Source organism: Bombina bombina, chromosome 1, assembly GCF_027579735.1.
Source record: "Bombina bombina isolate aBomBom1 chromosome 1, aBomBom1.pri, whole genome shotgun sequence".
Classification (NCBI taxonomy): domain Eukaryota; kingdom Metazoa; phylum Chordata; class Amphibia; order Anura; family Bombinatoridae; genus Bombina; species Bombina bombina.
Window position 1 is genome coordinate 1,488,662,233 of NC_069499.1, and position 16,340 is coordinate 1,488,678,572.

Genomic DNA, 16,340 nt, shown 5'->3' on the forward strand with positions numbered 1-16,340 from the left:
TATTGTAATTAGGTAGTTGGCGTTGTGGAGGTTTTTGTGGTTTAGGAGTTAATAGTGTAATTAGGTCATTTGTGTTGTGGGGGGTTGGCGGTTTTAGGGTTAATATTTTAATTGTTATTTGCGTTGTTGTTTTATTTGCGGATTAGGGGTTAATCACTTTCGGCTAGATTATGAGTTTTGCGTTATGAGTGGCTCGGTAATAATTTGCAAGTTATTGTCACCGCTCACCTCCCTATAACGCTGCTATTACAGGTTTTCATAAACCCGGCGTTAGCAGGCAATATGTCAGCGTAAAGCTCCATCAAGCTCCATACCGCACTCCAATACCAGCGTTGCTTTGAGCTGGTTTTACATGCTTGTGCACGATTTCCCCATAGACATCAATGGAGAGAGCTGGCTGAAAAAAAAGCCTAACACCTGCAATAAAGGAGGGTAAAGCTCCGTAACTCAGCCCCATTGATTCCTATGGGGAAAGAAAAGTTATGTTTACACCTAACACCCTAACATAAACCCAGAGTCTAAACACCCCTAATCTGCCGCCCCGACATCGCCGACACTTAGATTATATTTATTAATCCCTAATCTGCCGCCCCCGACATCGCCGACACCTAGATTATATTTATTAACCCCTAATCTGCCGCCCCCGACATCGCAGACGCCTACATTATACTTATTAACCCCTAATCTGCCGCCCCCGACATCGCCGACACCTACATTATACTTATTAACCCCTAATCTGTCGCCCCCGACATCGTCGACACCTACATTACACTTATTAACCCCTAATCTGCCATCCCCAACATTGCCGACATCTACATTCAATTTATTAACCCCTAATCTGCCGCCCCCGACATCGATGACACTTACCTACACTTATTAACCCCTAACCTGCCGCCCCCGACATCGACGACACCTACATACAATTATTAACCCCTAATCTGCTGAATCCTCAAAATCCCCAAACAAACAAACTGGGAAGCGGCACTCACTGCATTTGTGAAAAGCAAAAAAATTTATTGTATTCCTGTGACGTTTTGGGGTAGTTAACCCTTTCTTAAAAAATGTTGCTTTTCACAAATCCAATGAGTGCTGCTTCCCAGTTGTGGATATTGAGGCTTATATATATAGAGAGAGAGAGAGAGACACACACACACAGATTACGAGTGGAGTGCAAAATTTTGCGCGTGAGCGATATCAAGCTTTCACGTTCGTTTGTGCGCAGGTAAAATTTTGCTCGTATTACAAGATGATAGAAGATGATCACATTTCAAGTTAATGATCGTTGGGTAGAGGAAAACATGTTAAAGCATATTTATGCAATATTCATATTTAATAAAGTGTTAAACTGTATTTACTGCAAATATTTATAAATAGATATTCCTATTCCACTTTTTTGCTCCATTGACTTCTATGGGGGAATATATTATAGCGAGCACAATACTGTAAGTTTGGCTTTTTGCACACGTCAGTTTGGTACGAGAGCAATAACTTTTTACTTTCAACTTGTAATACAAGTGTAACCGGACGCACGCAAAATGTTTACTTCTAGCGCAATTAGTCTGCTAGCAAAAATGCTAAATAGCACTCCACTCATAATCTGGCCTATAATGGGCTAGACTACAATTGGGGTGCTAACGTTTAGGGCCCACATGATATATAAATATAGCACCTGTGTTAACTTGTGCACATATTACAAGTTGAAAGTAAAAGCAACCGCACAAGCGAAAACTAAATTTGTGCCTGATGGGCGACTTAAGACTTAGGTGCCGAATTATCAAGCTCTGAATGGACATTGATAAATCTGCCCCTTAGCGTAAAGAGTTAGAAGGTATATGATATATGAAAAAGTGACTGCAAACGGCAATAATCTGCAGATCCATATATACTGTACATGTCTAAATATATGTATGTGTGTATGTATATACTGTATATATTTGTGTGTATTTATGTATTTATATGTCTATATATGTATATTCATACATATATACATGTATATAATACATATTTATTTATATGGATATATAAACTGCGCACTCTCTAAGACTATTTATTGTAATTAAACAGTCAGGAAACTGCTTTGATGGCCTTGTCGACATCACATCCCGACGGTCTGTCGAAATATTCTACGAAAAGAGGTGTGTCCGAGCAAAGCCGGCGGCCGGCAATGTCTCTCCCATATAAGTAAATGAAAGTGTGACGTCACCGCCCACATCACCGCTCGTCAGCATTTTACTGCGGAGGGGGGGTCCCTATTCAAAGTGGGCCTACACGGTGCAGACAGAGCGCTCACTGAAACTAAAATTAATTTTAGTGTAGACACACTTCAAATATTGCCGTTGGGACCTAAGTTTATTTACACATACAATAACTACAATAGGTTGCTCCCACTAGCACGCCTCGCTTACTCCCCCTGAACGCCTATAACTATGTCACGCCTAAGCTACACTCCCCCTGCTCCCCCTCGCTACCTCCCACAGAACGCCAACACCTACGTCACAGCTAGCTTACTTTCCCCCCTACACTGCCCAGGTAACCTACATTGCGCCTAACCTATACACCCCTGGAACGCCCAGCAGAAGCTATTTTGCTAAAGTTATGATCAATGTTTAATTAATGTGTCACAGAGATGCGCTAAAACACCGGCGGCCAGCTGCCGGAGGACCGACAAAACCTCTCTGGCCTACCCGGGCTCCTGGAACTCAGCTCTGGACCGGAATCGGGCCCTGGTCTGCCACTTCTAAAAAACATAATTTATGTAAGAACTTACCTGATAAATTCATTTCTTTCATATTAGCAAGAGTCCATGAGCTAGTGACGTATGGGATATACATTCCTACCAGGAGGGGCAAAGTTTCCCAAACCTCAAAATGCCCATAAATACACCCCTCACCACACCCACAATTCAGTTTAATGAATAGCCAAGAAGTGGGGTGATAAAAAAAGTGCGAAAGCATATAAAATAAGGAATTGGAATAATTGTGCTTTATACAAAATCATAACCACCACAAAAAAAGGGCGGGCCTCATGGACTCTTGCTAATATGAAAGAAATGAATTTATCAGGTAAGTTCTTACATAAATTATGTTTTCTTTCATGTAATTAGCAAGAGTCCATGAGCTAGTGACGTATGGGATAATGACTACCCAAGATGTGGATCTTTCCACACAAGAGTCACTAGAGAGGGAGGGAAAAAATAAAGACAGCCAATTCCTGCTGAAAATAATCCACACCCAAAATAAAGTTTAACGAAAAACATAAGCAGAAGATTCAAACTGAAACCGCTGCCTGAAGTACTTTTCTACCAAAAACTGCTTCAGAAGAAGAAAATACATCAAAATGGTAGAATTTAGTAAAAGTATGCAAAGAGGACCAAGTTGCTGCTTTGCAAATCTGGTCAACCGAAGCTTCATTCCTAAACGCCCAGGAAGTAGAAACTGACCTAGTAGAATGAGCTGTAATTCTCTGAGGCGGAGTTTTACCCGACTCAACATAGGCAAGATGAATTAAAGATTTCAACCAAGATGCCAAAGAAATGGCAGAAGCTTTCTGGCCTTTTCTAGAACCGGAAAAGATAACAAATAGACTAGAAGTCTTACGGAAAGATTTCGTAGCTTCAACATAATATTTCAAAGCTCTAACAACATCCAAAGAATGCAACGATTTCTCCTTAGAATTCTTAGGATTAGGACATAATGAAGGAACCACAATTTCTCTACTAATGTTGTTGGAATTCACAACTTTAGGTAAAAATTCAAAAGAAGTTCGCAACACCGCCTTATCCTGATGAAAAATCAGAAAAGGAGACTCACAAGAAAGAGCAGATAATTCAGAAACTCTTCTGGCAGAAGAGATGGCCAAAAGGAACAAAACTTTCCAAGAAAGTAATTTAATGTCCAATGAATGCATAGGTTCAAACGGAGGAGCTTGAAGAGCCCCCAGAACCAAATTCAAACTCCAAGGAGGAGAAATTGACTTAATGACAGGTTTTATACGAACCAAAGCTTGTACAAAACAATGAATATCAGGAAGAATAGCAATCTTTCTGTGAAAAAGAACAGAAAGAGCAGAGATTTGTCCTTTCAAAGAACTTGCGGACAAACCCTTATCTAAGCCATCCTGAAGAAACTGTAAAATTCTCGGTATTCTAAAAGAATGCCAAGAAAAATGATGAGAAAGACACCAAGAAATATAAGTCTTCCAGACTCTATAATATATCTCTCGAGATACAGATTTACGAGCCTGTAACATAGTATTAATCACAGAGTCAGAGAAACCTCTTTGACCAAGAATCAAGCGTTCAATCTCCATACCTTTAAATTTAAGGATTTCAGATCCTGATGGAAAAAAGGACCTTGTGACAGAAGGTCTGGTCTTAACGGAAGAGTCCACAGTTGGCAAGAGGCCATCCGGACAAGATCTGCATACCAAAATCTGTGAGGCCATGCCGGAGCTACCAGCAGAACAAACGAGCATTCCTTCAGAATCTTGGAGATTACTCTTGGAAGAAGAACTAGAGGCGGAAAGATATAGGCAGGATGATACTTCCAAGGAAGTGATAATGCATCCACTGCCTCCGCCCGAGGATCCCGGGATCTGGACAGATACCTGGGAAGTTTCTTGTTTAGATGGGACGCCATCAGATCTATTTCTGGAAGTTCCCACATTTGAACAATCTGAAGAAATACCTCTGGGTGAAGAGACCATTCGCCCGGATGCAACGTTTGGCGACTGAGATAATCCGCTTTCCAATTGTCTATACCTGGGATATGAACCGCAGAGATTAGACAGGAGCTGGATTCCGCCCAAACCAAAATTTGAGATACTTCTTTCATAGCCAGAGGACTGTGAGTCCCTCCTTGATGATTGATGTATGCCACAGTTGTGACATTGTCTGTCTGAAAACAAATGAACGATTCTCTCTTCAGAAGAGGCCAAAACTGAAGAGCTCTGAAAATTGCACGGAGTTCCAAAATATTGATCGGTAATCTCACCTCCTGAGATTCCCAAACTCCTTGTGCCATCAGAGATCCCCACACAGCTCCCCAACCTGTGAGACTTGCATCTGTTGAAATTACAGTCCAGGTCGGAAGCACAAAAGAAGCCCCCTGAATTAAACGATGGTGATCTGTCCACCATGTTAGAGAGTGTCGAACAATCGGTTTTAAAGATATTAATTGAGATATCTTCGTGTAATCCTTGCACCATTGCTTCAGCATACAGAGCTGAAGAGGTCGCATGTGAAAACGAGCAAAGGGGATCGCGTCCGATGCAGCAGTCATAAGACCTAGAATTTCCATGCATAAGGCTACCGAAGGGAATGATTGTGACTGAAGGTTTCGACAAGCTGCAATCAATTTTAAACGTCTCTTGTCTGTTAAAGACAGAGTCATGGACACTGAATCCATCTGGAAACCCAGAAAGGTTACCCTTGTCTGAGGAATCAAAGAACTTTTTGGTAAATTGATCCTCCAACCATGATCTTGAAGAAACAACACAAGTCGATTCGTATGAGATTCTGCTAAATGTAAAGACTGAGCAAGTACCAAGATATCGTCCAAATAAGGAAATACCACAATACCCTGTTCTCTGATTACAGACAGAAGGGCACCGAGAACCTTTGTAAAAATTCTTGGAGCTGTAGCTAGGCCAAACGGCAGAGCCACAAACTGGTAATGCTTGTCCAGAAAAGAGAATCTCAGGAACTGATAATGATCTGGATGAATCGGAATATGCAGATATGCATCCTGTAAATCTATTGTGGACATATAATTCCCTTGCTGAACAAAAGGCAAGATAGTCCTTACAGTTACCATCTTGAACGTTGGTATCCTTACATAACGATTCAATATTTTTAGATCCAGAACTGGTCTGAAGGAATTCTCCTTCTTTGGTACAATGAAGAGATTTGAATAAAACCCCATCCCCTGTTCCGGAACTGGAACTGGCATAATTACTCCAGTCAACTCTAGATCTGAAACACATTTCAGAAATGAATTATATATATATATATATATACACACCCCCGATTTATAGGGTATATATAATACAATAATATATAAAATAGGGGCGCTATCTATATATGCCAAATATCTACATATACCAAGATAGTGATATCACAGTTCACAGTATATTACATTTGCATAGGCATACAAACATATATGTAGATGGTTACAGAATAAAAAAAGAAAAAAGGAACCTGTATAGTTGATAATATCAAAATAGACAGATCAGAGTCCAAATAAACTCTAACAAAATCCCCAATGGCTATAGGGGTGTGCAAGGCAGCTCTCCTCGATGTACAAGGCCGTCCACAACGAATCAATCTATAAAGAAGCAGAGAAGGCGCCACATAGCATAATTCCGTATGGTATACCAAATATTATATTGCAGCTCAATTGCACTCACGTGTAGAAAAGCACCAAGATGTGGTGCTGGCTAGGCAGACCGGAACCTCAGAGTTGCCCGGTAAACTCTCCTCTCAGGCTAAAGCTTCCAGCAGCCAAGTTAGTAGTCACCCACAAGGTAAGGTGTGTGGGTGTCAGGAAGGCCCTTTAATTTCTCAGGGAATTGGAGGCTTACTCCAAGCAGGGATATCCAAATAAAAAGCGAAGTAGCAAGTATGTATCAATAAAAGTGTTTATTTTAACACATTAAAAACACAGCTACGCGTTTCTCAGTATCATGTACTGTTTCCTCAGGCTGAATAAAACTATACAAATCTTGCTACCTAATATACCCTATACTAACCAATAAAAATGGCTGTTTAACAAACACACCCTGGTTTCTCTTAATTGGTCACATGATTGCCAGGTGTTTGTAAATAACATTCATGTCACATTTAAATTAATACAATATTGTTTCCTGCATACATCTAAACATCATATACAGCAAAATCCGTTGTACATTTGTTTATAAACAATTTCTAGCGCATTTAAAAGTGTATGTAGAAATATTCGGGCAATTTAATATACATTTAGTAACCAATGAAAAACAGAATCATTATTAATATTCAGATCCGATCCCCATTATTAGGTCAATCCTCATATACATTTAATAACCAGTAAAGAACAAAATCATTATTTATATTCAAATCCGATCCCTATTATTGGATCAATCCTTATCCTACCTTTTGTATCTAAACTCACTTATCCTCTGTGATCGCGCTCTCATGCGTCTTTACATAGTTATAAGTGCTGCGCGTCTCAAATCTAAATTTAGCTTCCATCTCCCAATGTTGCTGAAGGCTTGCATCTATTATTTCGTGAATTTGTTTCTACATAGTTTCATCGTACAAAGTATAAGTATACGGTGACTATGTTATTGTACGTCAGGTAATCAAACCTTTTCCTGCACACTGACGTGTCTGTTTTTCATTGGTATTACCAAGGACAACGTCTCCGGTGGGTGTGTGCTGTTAACTACTTCTTATTGGTGTTACAATGATATGTCGTGTCGAATGGTCATAGGAGGATTAGCCTATGTTATAATATCACACCTCCTTTGTGTTTATGTTTGGTTGAAGCTACGGCAGCATCATAAGATTGTTTTGATAGGTGTGATAGCAGATGTATAAACAAAGTAGACGCTGGCTATCAGAACCGATGTACTAGACACATATCTATTGCTATCATTGTTATTTTATTCTATATCGAGTGTGCATTTAAATACCACACTATAGATCGTTGGATGGCCTCTATCTTCACTTATGAATTCTACTACCCTAGTGACGTGTACATATGGGTTTCCTAAGTGTGAGCTAATTTTTTCACATCTCAGACAAAATAAAATAAAATAAAAATACAAATATAGATACATCATAAGATGTGGCAATGTGAAATTCAGTGGTATGATATATTATAATACTTGGTATTACCAAGTATTATAATATATCATACCACTGAATTTCACATTGCCACATCTTATGATGTATCTATATTTGTATTTTTATTTTATTTTATTTTGTCTGAGATGTGAAAAAATTAGCTCACACTTAGGAAACCCATATGTACACGTCACTAGGGTAGTAGAATTCATAAGTGAAGATAGAGGCCATCCAACGATCTATAGTGTGGTATTTAAATGCACACTCGATATAGAATAAAATAACAATGATAGCAATAGATATGTGTCTAGTACATCGGTTCTGATAGCCAGCGTCTACTTTGTTTATACATCTGCTATCACACCTATCAAAACAATCTTATGATGCTGCCGTAGCTTCAACCAAACATAAACACAAAGGAGGTGTGATATTATAACATAGGCTAATCCTCCTATGACCATTCGACACGACATATCATTGTAACACCAATAAGAAGTAGTTAACAGCACACACCCACCGGAGACGTTGTCCTTGGTAATACCAATGAAAAACAGACACGTCAGTGTGCAGGAAAAGGTTTGATTACCTGACGTACAATAACATAGTCACCGTATACTTATACTTTGTACGATGAAACTATGTAGAAACAAATTCACGAAATAATAGATGCAAGCCTTCAGCAACATTGGGAGATGGAAGCTAAATTTAGATTTGAGACGCGCAGCACTTATAACTATGTAAAGACGCATGAGAGCGCGATCACAGAGGATAAGTGAGTTTAGATACAAAAGGTAGGATAAGGATTGATCCAATAATAGGGATCGGATTTGAATATAAATAATGATTTTGTTCTTTACTGGTTATTAAATGTATATGAGGATTGACCTAATAATGGGGATCGGATCTGAATATTAATAATGATTCTGTTTTTCATTGGTTACTAAATGTATATTAAATTGCCCGAATATTTCTACATACACTTTTAAATGCGCTAGAAATTGTTTATAAACAAATGTACAACGGATTTTGCTGTATATGATGTTTAGATGTATGCAGGAAACAATATTGTATTAATTTAAATGTGACATGAATGTTATTTACAAACACCTGGCAATCATGTGACCAATTAAGAGAAACCAGGGTGTGTTTGTTAAACAGCCATTTTTATTGGTTAGTATAGGGTATATTAGGTAGCAAGATTTGTATAGTTTTATTCAGCCTGAGGAAACAGTACATGATACTGAGAAACGCGTAGCTGTGTTTTTAATGTGTTAAAATAAACACTTTTATTGATACATACTTGCTACTTCGCTTTTTATTTGGATATCCCTGCTTGGAGTAAGCCTCCAATTCCCTGAGAAATTAAAGGGCCTTCCTGACACCCACACACCTTACCTTGTGGGTGACTACTAACTTGGCTGCTGGAAGCTTTAGCCTGAGAGGAGAGTTTACCGGGCAACTCTGAGGTTCCGGTCTGCCTAGCCAGCACCACATCTTGGTGCTTTTCTACACGTGAGTGCAATTGAGCTGCAATATAATATTTGGTATACCATACGGAATTATGCTATGTGGCGCCTTCTCTGCTTCTTTATACATTTCAGAAATGCTTGAGCTTTTACTGGATTTACTGGGACACGGGAAAGAAAAAATCTCTTTGCAGGAGGTCTCATCTTGAAACCAATTCTGTACCCTTCTGAAACAATGCTCTGAATCCAAAGATTGTGAACAGAATTGATCCAAATTTCCTTGAAAAAACGTAACCTGCCCCCTACCAGCTGAGCTGGAATGAGGGCCGCACCTTCATGTGGACTTAGAAGCAGGCTTTGCCTTTCTAGCTGGCTTGGATTTATTCCAGACTGGAGATGGTTTCCAAACTGAAACTGCTCCTGAGGATGAAGGATCAGGCTTTTGTTCTCTGTTGAAACGAAAGGAACGAAAACGATTATTAGCCCTGTTTTTACCTTTAGATTTTTTATCCTGTGGTAAAAAAGTTCCTTTCCCACCAGTAACAGTTGAAATAATGGAATCCAACTGAGAACCAAATAATTTGTTACCCTGGAAAGAAATGGAAAGTAAAGTTGATTTAGAAGCCATATCAGCATTCCAAGTTTTAAGCCATAAAGCTCTTCTAGCTAAAATAGCTAGAGACATAAACCTGACATCAACTCTGATAATATCAAAAATGGCATCACAGATAAAATTATTAGCATGCTGTAGAAGAATAATAATATCATGAGAATCACGATGTGTTACTTGTTGCGCTAAAGTTTCCAACCAAAAAGTTGAAGCTGCAGCAACATCAGCCAAAGATATAGCAGGTCTAAGAAGATTGCCTGAACACAGATAAGCTTTTCTTAGAAAGGATTCAATTTTCCTATCTAAAGGATCCTTAAACGAAGTACCATCTGACGTAGGAATAGTAGTACGTTTAGCAAGGGTAGAAATAGCCCCATCAACTTTAGGGATCTTGTCCCAAAATTCTAATCTGTCAGACGGCACAGGATATAATTGCTTAAAACGTTTAGAAGGAGTAAATGAATTACCCAATTTATCCCATTCTTTGGAAATTACTGCAGAAATAGCATTAGGAACAGGAAAAACTTCTGGAATAACCACAGGAGCTTTAAATACCTTATCCAAACGTTTAGAATTAGTATCAAGAGGACCAGAATCCTCTATTTCTAAAGCAATTAGTACTTCTTTAAGTAAAGAACGAATAAATTCCATTTTAAATAAATATGAAGATTTATCAGCATCAACCTCTGAGACAGAATCCTCTGAACCAGAGGAGTCATCAGAATCAGAATGATGATGTTCATTTAAAAATTCATCTGTAGGGAGAGAAGTTTTAAAAGATTTTTTACGTTTACTAGAAGGAGAAATAACAGACATAGCCTTCTTTATGGATTCAGAAACAAAATCTCTTATATTATCAGGAACATTCTGCACCTTAGATGTTGAAGGAACTGCAACAGGCAATGGTACTTTACTAAAGGAAATATTATCTGCTTTAACAAGTTTGTCATGACAATCAATACAAACAACAGCTGGAGGAATAGCTACCAAAAGTTTACAGCAGATACACTTAGCTTTGGTAGATTCAGCACTAGACAGCGATTTTCCTGTAGTATCTTCTGACTCAGATGCAACGTGAGACATCTTGCAATATGTAAGAGAAAAAACAACATATATATATAAAGCAAAATTGATCAAATTCCTTAAATGACAGTTTCAGGAATGGGAAAAAATGCCAAAGAACAAGCTTCTAGCAACCAGAAGCAATGAAAAATGAGACTTAAATAATGTGGAGACAAAAGCGACGCCCATATTTTTTCACGCCAAATAAGACGCCCACATTATTTGGCGCCTAAATGCTTTTGGCGCCAAAAATGACGCCACATCCGGAACGCCGACATTTTTGGCGCAAAATAACGTCAAAAAATGACGCAACTTCCGGCGACACGTATGACGCCGGAAACGGAAAAATAATTTTTGCGCCAAAAAAGTCCGCGCCAAGAATGACGCAATAAAATGAAGCATTTTCAGCCCCCGCGAGCCTAACAGCCCACAGGGAAGAGTCAAATTTTTGAAGGTAAGAAAAAATGATTAAATCAAATGCATTATCCCAAATATGAAACTGACTGTCTGAAAATAAGGAAAGTTGAACATTCTGAGTCAAGGCAAATAAATGTTTGAATACATATATTTAGAACTTTATAAACAAAGTGCCCAACCATAGCTTAGAGTGTCACAGAAAATAAGATTTACTTACCCCAGGACACTCATCTACATGTTTGTAGAAAGCCAAACCAGTACTGAAACGAGAATCAGCAGAGGTAATGGTATATATAAGAGTATATCGTCGATCTGAAAAGGGAGGTAAGAGATGAATCTCTACGACCGATAACAGAGAACCTATGAAATAGACCCCGTAGAAGGAGATCACTGCATTCAAATAGGCAATACTCTCCTCACATCCCTCTGACATTCACTGCACGCTGAGAGGAAAACCGGGCTCCAACTTGGTGCGGAGCGCATATCAACGTAGAATCTTAGCACAAACTTACTTCACCACCTCCATCAGAGGCAAAGTTTGTAAAAACTGAATTGTGGGTGTGGTGAGGGGTGTATTTATGGGCATTTTGAGGTTTGGGAAACTTTGCCCCTCCTGGTAGGAATGTATATCCCATACGTCACTAGCTCATGGACTCTTGCTAATTACATGAAAGAAAGGGGTGTCAATCGAGTAGGGTGCAAGGGATCAAGTTGGTAATTGATGAGGCACCTAGGGACACCGCTTGTTTGGGGATGCTACCTTTTGGGAGAATGGGGAACACTTCAAATCCGGTACCCTTGCATTCCTATTGGCTGCTTTGCATGTCCCAATTTAAATCAGCCAATAGAATGAAAGCTTTTTAAATTTAAACATACAAATCAGCCAATAGGAATGCAAGTGTACCCCAATGTAAAAAAAGGCACCTCGCATTCAAAATTCAGAATGCGGCTGGTGACCGCATGAAGAGAACCTCTGTGTTCAAGGTCTCAAGGTGAGGACCAATGCCACCACCACTGGGATGAAGATGGAATGCCGGGATGAAGATGGAGCCCTGCTGGTGTGAAGATGGAGCGCCACGGGGATGAAGATGGAGCACCTCCACCATCATCTTTGGTGAGTACCACCTTGGGGTTTAGAGTTAGGGTTTTGGGGGGTTTGGGGGGGTTAAGAGCAATGCCCAGCCAAATGTCCTTTTCAGGGAACTTTTTAGATTAGTTTTTTTTTAGGTAGTTTTTTTTAAAATAAAATTTGGGGGGGTTATTGTTAGAGGGTTGTAACAGTTTTGTTTTTTGTTTTTTAGAAAAAGAGCTGGATCACTTTAGGGCAATGTAATGGTAGTTTTTTATTGTAATGGTAGGGTTTTTTTAATGTAATGGTAGTTTTTTTTACTATAATGATATTTTTTATTGTAATTGTATTTTTTTACTGTAATGGTATTTGTTTTTATTGTAATGGTAGGGTTTATTTTTGTATTATTGTAATGATAGTTTTTTTACTGTAATGGTATTTTTTATTTTACTTTAATGGTAGTTTTTTTTATTATTGTAATAGTAGTTTTTTACTGTAATGGTAGTTCTTTTTTTTACTGTAAAGGTAGTTTTTTTTACTGTAATGTTAGGTTTGTTTGTTTGTTTGTTTGTTTGTTTGTTTGTTTGTTTGTTTGTAAAGATAAGGTTAGATTGTTTTTTAATTTCAGGAAGTTTTTTTTTAAAGGTAGTTAGGTTTTATTTGGTAAAGGTAGGATTAGTCAATTTTGGGTTAACTTAGGTGTTGTTAGGTTAGGTGGTTACTTTGCTTTGGGGGGCTGGCGGTTTAGGGCTTCATAGTGTAGTGAAGACTTTGTGATGTGGGGGGTGTGGCAGTTTAGGGATTAATAGTGTAGAAGCGGATTTACGATGTGGGGTTAGGGTATGTAGCAGTTTTGGGGTTAAAAGTGTAGAAGCTTACTTTGCTGTGGGGTGTGTGGCAGTTTAGGGGTTAATAGTGTAAAGGTGCAGTTTGCAATGTGAGCTGTGGTGGTTTAGGGGTTAATAGTGTAAAGAGGTAGTTTGCGATGTGGAATGTGGCAGTTTAGAGGTTCCTAGTGTAGTTTAGTGCAACTGTTTTATCTGGACAAACTCTTTTTTAGTTTGAGCAGTAAATGCAATTGCGTTTGCGCTATCGCATTTGCTTTCAACTTATAATACGAGTGCATATTACCACTCTACACTACCCATAGAAAATATGGTTAGCATAAATTACCGTGAGTTTGCACAAATGAGTTCTCAGTCATTTAAACAGCGCGGCACTTGTAATATGGATTTGAGCATAAAGAACATCGCCTTCTTGCAATCGCGTTTACGCTGCAAGAGGTAATGATAGCGCTCCACTTATAATATGTATTAAAGTGTATAAACGTCTATGATCCAGTAGATCTCCAGATGACCTCAGACACACTAGACAATAATGTTCAAAAACCTTCATGCTCTAAAGACAAATAACAAAACAGAAGGCATCTTCTAGTGCAGATCAGATACACTTTATAGGACACCTGAGGAAACAGCTTGTTAGCTGAAAAACACTTTCATGTTTGCTACTTTGTTAGAGGATATTTTGTTAAATCCTCATTACTATTATGTTTTTAATCTTTTAATAAATTAATTTTTATAAGTACAAGAGCAGCTAGAAAGGTTTTCTCATTGGGTGCTGGCTGCTGTGAGTATTATACATGGGGATCAGTAAGCTGGGACACTTCCAAAGTAAAATGTTGGCACTAAAGGGACATGAAACCCTATTTTTGTCTTTAATGATTCAGTGCATACAATTCTAAACAACTTTTCATAAATTACTTCTGTTAACAAATTTGCTTCATTGTCCCCACTACCTATCCTCACTTATCAACAAATGTACTCCAGCCCGCCCACTAAGATCCAACAATGACCTGCTCTTTCATCTTCGATTATCACCTCTTCCCATGCTAGACTGACGGACTTCTCTTGTGTGGCACTTACCCTCTGTAACGCTCTCCCTTGTCTTCTTTTAAATGACCCCTAAAATTATTTTTGTTCAGGGAATCCTACCACCCAACTCAGTAACAAATTAATTCCACTTACCTAACAACTGCTCTCATCTAACTCTGTATTAATATTATTCTCACCCTTGCCGTTATTACCTTCTATTTTTCACCTTCCTACCCTTCTAGATTGTAAGTTTCCACGGGAATAGGGCCCTCAACTCCTCCTGTATGTGTTTGTCAAATTTTGTCTTGTCTCTTTCAAGTTTTGCATCATTGTTTTATTTAAACAAATTGTACCCATGGACAGCGCTTTGGAATATGTTGGAATATAAAGTATTATAATAATTATTATTTTAGTATTCGAAAAAAATATCTGAACGAATGCACCAACTAATTTAAAGAAAGAAAACAAAAATACTGACAATTTGTCAGTATTCATTTGATTTCTTTAAATTACCTTTAAAGGTATAGTTTACTCAAAAATGTTTTTACATAAATAAAATGAAAGATTGTACTAACATGTAAATATTATCAATTGCCTTCCTGTAGTAAAAATGTTTAATTTTCTCGCATTCTGATGACAGATTTATAATTTATTCCAAACCCACCGTAGGACTCATTATGCAAGTCCTATAACGGGGGATCTACTTGGGTAGGAGCCAGCATGCGCTGGTTATGCCGGTGACGTCATTGTATGAGCTACGGCAGCAGTTGTTTAGAAACATCCTGTCATTGCCGTAACTGGACGTCTGTGAGCAATTCAGAGGAGCTTCAGCAAAGCGGAGCTGCAACAGCTATAGTAAGTATAGACTTCTGAGAATCAATGATACCCCTTGTGAAACAAGCAATATGTTAAACGTTATGATTTATGCGATGTATATGCTGCATGATATATTCATTAATTAGTAGTAGAAGTTGTGCGCTTTCACTATGCACATATAACGCAAGTAAGGGCCAGCAGTCCATTCCGTAACAATGCGCATGTGCTACACCCATTTACAGTTGTGATCATTTTATCTTCGAAAAATATGATGCGTTAGATCGCTGTTAATTTAAATATTCATTAGGCGCTTCATTGATTGGTCGTCGGAAATTCAATATGAACAGCCCATTTTTGGGGTTGTCTTATATGAAGCCATTAAGAAAATAAAAATAAAATTTTACTTATGAAAAGAAGCTTCATCTTGAAAAAGAGGTAATACAAATTTTAATATATAAACATGATGAATGGATAAACGTGCTAATCCCGACCTTTCTTCACTTTCTAATTGTGGAGAAGATACTTTAGCGCAGGTCCTGGGATACGCCACCCTAAGCACTATATTTTATTTTCCATCCACCACTTAACAATGAGTAACCTTTGAAACCTTTCCTTTATAACTCTTATCTTATGACTGGTCAGTTTGTCACCATCTGGACTAGACAAGGAGTTTTGGTATATTAATAAAATATAATGAGTGTGTTTCACAACATTTATTTTAACCTTTTGAGTGCTAAGCAATTTCCCTCCTGGGTGCTAAGGATTTTTAAAAATATTTTTTTTAAAACTTTTTTTTTTTATTTCAGATCCCAAAGACTTACACTGTTAAAAAAGGTTAGGCGATAAGCTTTCCAACAGTGGGTCTTGGGGGTCTGTTGCTGCTTAGATGCCTGAGATACAGGCTTCTAAGCAGCATGCCCCCTGCTCCTATATTTAACATTGTTAATGTTAAATAAAGTTGCGCAGTGACGTCATCACGTCATTGCGAGTGACGTCACCACACGTAACGTGAAGCCCAGGCGATGCCTGTCACTATGCAAGCCCGATCGAAGGGGTAGGAGCCGGTGGGAGCCCCCAGATCTCCCTCAAAGTGGGAGAGTGCTAGTGACGGCTCTGAGCCGTCATTAGCACCTGACTGAGACAATTTGTGACGGCTCAGAGCACAAAACACATCAAAAATACCTTACAAAGTACACCTACATACACT